Raw genomic sequence first — 5000 nt, 5'->3', positions numbered from 1 at the left:
GCATTTCAGCTTGGTGGCTTAAAAATTAATTAATGACTTTGGTCATTAAAAATCTGAAAATTGTAAAAAAAAATAAAAATTTATAAAACGATCCAAATTTACGTTTATCTTATTCTCCATCATTTGCTGATTCCAAAAACATATAAATATGTTATATTTGGATTAAAAACAAGCTCTGAAAATTAAATATATAAAAATTATTATCAAAATTTTTTTTTCGAAATCAATTTAAAAACACTTTCATCTTATTCCTTGTCGGTTCCTGATTCCAAAAATATATAGATATGATATGTTTGGATTAAAAACACGCTCAGAAAGTTAAAACAAAGAGAGGTACAGAAAAGCGTGCTATCCTTCTTAGCGCAACGAATACCCCGCTCTTCTTGTCAATTTCACTGCCTTTGCCATGAGCGGTGGCCTGACGATGCTACGAGTAAAATGGCATTGCGTTCAGTTTCATTCTGTGAGTTCGACAGCTACTTGACTAAATATTGTATTTTCGCCTTACGCGACTTGTTTGTTTAGTGTGCTTCTTCTGATGATCATGATTAAGTTGCAACTGCTGCTGTCGCTGATGATGATGATGATGATGATGATGATGATGATGATGATGATGATGATGATGATGATGATGATGATGATGATGATGATGATGATGATGATGATGATGATGATGATGATGATTGGTTGACTTTGATACTTCATGATTGTTTTCCTCTCATTATTCTCTATGTGTTCTGTTAACATGATTTTGTTCGCTGCATAGTACCGCTCTCGCGCTTCAAAAACATGGAACATATTATGAATGCGACTTCTTTCAAACACCATACGATCAATAGTGAAATGCCTATACGTATATACATGCACTTTGAGTTCGTTTCAAACATATATCACATACATAATGTGTTAGCGGACATAGGTATATAACAAAAGAGAGAGAGAGAGAGAGAGAGAGAGAGAGAGAGAGAGAGAGAGAGAGGGAGAGAGAGAGATAGAGAGGGAGAGAGAGAGAGAGAGAGGGAGAGAGAGGGAGAGAGAGAGAGAGAGAGGGAGAGAGAGGGAGAGAGAGAGAGAGAGAGGGAGGGAGAGAGAGAGAGAGAGAGGGAGAAAGAGGGAGGGAGAGAGAGGGAGAGAGAGGGAGAGAGAGAGAGAGAGGGAGAGAGAGAGAGAGAGAGAGGGAGAGAGAGGGAGAGAGAGAGAGAGGGAGAGAGAGAGAGGGAGAGAGAGAGGGGGAGGGAGAGAGAGAGAGAGGGGGAGAGAGAGAGAGAGACTCGAGAGAGAGAGAGAGAGAGAGAGAGAGGGAGAGTGAGAGAGAGACTCGAGAGAGAGAGAGGGAGAGTTGGAAGGGGAGGGAGAGAAACAGCCAGCCAGCCAGATAAACAGCCAGCCAGCCAGTCAGCCAGTCAGCCAGCCAGCCAGCCAGCCAGAGAGACAGACCGACAGACGGACGGATGGTGAGATTTCAAATGTCAAAGAGGCGTGCATCCATTGAATAATATTACATTCATCGGTCTAATGATATCTTTCGCTCTCTTACCCCATGTCGTCAAAGAACCCTTTTTTGAACCAATCTACAAAAAAATGTCTCACTTCCAGCGATTGCTTGCTATTTTTGGACTTCTTGTACGGATTCAATTGTTAGGAAGGCGTGACTCCGTAAATGTTAGAAGCATTTTTTTCTCTTTGGTAATTTCTGTGCTGTGTGATTTTCAGATGTAGAAAAAGGGCAAAGAGTGTTTTAGAAAAAGAAATATCACAAGGCTTTTTTTTTTTCTTGTACTACTTTTTATTCGTGGTTCTACGCCTGTCCAGGACCTAAATAACGCGTCGCGAGGCATTTCATCACAGTAGAGGGAACACTTTATCGAGAAAAGCTCACGTTTTCTAAATGGCGCTCCGTTGATGTACGTCCCTTATAGGTTTGAAAATCTGTGAGGATGTAAAGAAACATTTGCGATTCGATGATGCATACTGAATGGGTTGTTCTATGCTGCTGCGTACCAGTTTTGGAACATTTATTTTGTTACTCCTTTTAATGCTTGAGATGTATGTTAAATGGTGAATATTATGTATTCTGCAGAATTGCTATGGGCGCCACTCCAATACAAGAATAATGCAAAGAAGTCCAAAAACACAAATGACATTTGCTGTCTTTTTAAATTACTTCTTGGTATTTAATAAAATCCATGTCACAACCCTTTTGTTTCCATATTACGAGAGACATGCTCTTAAAAATGCTTGTAATGAACGAACATAACAAATCTATTTGTGAATTTGTTCCTTATTCTTTCCCTGTCGGCCAGGGAAATATTTGGAAAAGACATTTATTCTGAAAATCGACTTCGATGATTAAAAATAATGTGTTGAAATAGAAAATGTCGCCCTCGTAAAATGGTTTCCGCTGGTGTACATCTTTATTGAACGACCCCCATCCATAAATTGTGAGATTTGCAACCACCACAGAGTTCAGTCTTGTTTCTTGTTTAGAGCAGGCCGGTTTTAGAGCACAGTTGCTGGACATTGGTTTTAATCTTCGAAGACGTTGCGATAAGCTCAGTTAACATTGAAGCGACTTAGGTTAGGCTCCAATACACCTGTGCCCACCAACAAGATTTACCCCCAAGAGGGGCAATAGAAGAAGCCCGGAAATGACACGCCAGACTTGTATAGACATATACATAGACATAGAACACTTTATTATCTCAACGAGGAGAAACTCAGGTGTGGTGTATACAGCATTACAATAAACAACATAATACGTAAGAACATAAATAAAATATCGAGGCGCAAATAGCCAACCAACACTCTCTCCCACCTTACATCCCCCAAACCTCGATCCCCTCCCCCACCCCATACCCCCCCCCCCCCACCCTAAAAAAAAAATCATGTACGTCATCAACATTTGACGCCATAAGTGACCTCATTATAGCCGCCCGTAGCGGTAACATCTGGTGCTGGAGAGTTTAATCTGCACCGTATGTCGTCTGTCCTTTTGGACACCAGGTATTGCTGACGTCACCGAAGTGTGCGTTCGATGAGACAGCAGGTGGTGTGGCTTTGTAAACAACAATCCAGCCTCACAACTATTCGATTCAACTTTCGTCAGCATTGTCTTCAGGACTGAAAAAAAATATCGCTAAGTTTACTGATATATAATAGTGAGGGAGAAGGTGATGGACTGGAAGCCAGTATGGATGTCAGTGAGTGCGATGGAGGTAATGTGTGGATGGGGAGAGAAGGGAGTTCAGAGTGAGATTAACGGAGAACAGAGAGGGAGAGAGAGAGAGAGAGAGAGAGAGAGAGAGAGAGAGAGAGAGAGAGAGAGAGAGAGAGAGAGAGAGAGAGAGAGAGTTAGTGAGTTACAGAGAGAGGCGGGGAGACACAGAGAGAGAAACAGAGACAAAGACAGAGAGACTGAGAAGGAGAGAGAAAAAGAGTGTGTGTGTGTGTGTGTGTGTGTGTGCGTGGGTGCGTGAGTGCGTGCGTGTTTGTGTCTGTGTGTCTGTGTGTGTTTCTGTGAGTTTCTGTGCGTGAGTGCGTGTGAGGTTGATTAGGGGCTCCGCTCACATAATTATGTAACTTCAGCAGGACCGACGACGCACTGCAGCTTATTCCAGCCCACTACAGGCCAAGTACTCGTCATAATCCCTATCGCGGCATAAATAATAGGCCGTGCGTCGTCTGTGCCGCTGAAACTGCGCAGGTATATTCTGCCCATTAGGGATTATGACGAGTACTTGGCCTGTTTTCCTTTCATGCAACGTGTAGCGGGCTGGGATAATCTGCAGTGCGTCGTCGGTCCTGCTGAAGTTACATAATTATGTTAGCGGAGCCCCTTACGTTCGTGCGTGCGAGCGAGCGAGCGTGCGTGTGTGCGTGTATGCGTTTGTGTGTGTAGATTTTTTCCTGACAGCGATAGCCATGATGCAGGTTAGCAAACCGGATGCAAACACTAAGTGATGGTGGACGTGATCGAACCTAAAACGTCATCGGCGTTCTTCCTGAAAAAGCAGGATGTAGACATGTTTACCTATCTTCCCACCTCCAGCCACACACATACAGGACGCATGCATTATCTGACACATCTCTCTGCCTGTTTCTATCTGATCGTACAATGTATTTTTGCGTTCATTCGAACACCCGGACTCTACCGGGTGAAATTTGCAAGCAAGCATGTTTGCACGATTAAATCGAATGTTAAAGGCTCCGTCTATCCCATGTGCATGATCATGTTTATCGCCTCAGATCTGGCCATGCGTATGACGGCTTTCTAGCGCCAAAACCAAATAATAAACATTTTCACGTGAAAATTACAATTACCAGTGAAAATCACTAATAGTTTAATTTTCAGTTTTAGCTCTAGCAATCCGTCAGGAATTGAGCCAGAGCTAAATAATTATTTTTTTTCACATGAGAATTGTAATTATCAAGTGATCATGTTTAATTACCAAGTGATCATATCGCTGTGAATTACGCGCAGAACACGTGAAATGTTCACATGATATTTGTAACCCAAGTTATTGGCGCTAGTAAACCGCCATGCGCTTACTTGGGATATGAACATCACGTTATAAGGACACATACAGAACAAATCAAGAGCGTGGCTGAATTGTATGCAGTGTAGAAATTTCTAGCTGAATTAATGTAGGGTATTGACGTAGATATCAATAAAGAAATGAATTCAACACAAATTATTCATTCTGAACTGAAAACGACCAGGCGGTTCATTTTTGGTATGTGTCTAAATGGAGGGAAAGATCAGGAGTGGTAGCGTGCAAGATCTATGGCACCGCAGGAAGTGACCTTGTCAGTTATGAAATTAATTCAGCAAAACAATATCCATTCTAAACTGAAAACGAGCAGTCTGTTCAGTGTTTGTATATATGTCATAATAGACGCACACTCTTTATATTTTACCTGTTGGTTATTCTCCAGAGCTGAGTACCATATATTGTAACATGCATTCTCAGTCCTTTGACATGATTATACTGTTTCTTTCT

This window comes from Littorina saxatilis, linkage group LG2 (genome assembly GCF_037325665.1).
Source record: "Littorina saxatilis isolate snail1 linkage group LG2, US_GU_Lsax_2.0, whole genome shotgun sequence".
In the NCBI taxonomy this organism is placed as follows: domain Eukaryota; kingdom Metazoa; phylum Mollusca; class Gastropoda; order Littorinimorpha; family Littorinidae; genus Littorina; species Littorina saxatilis.
The sequence above is the reverse complement of the archived record's forward strand: the minus strand, read 5'-3'. Positions refer to the sequence as shown.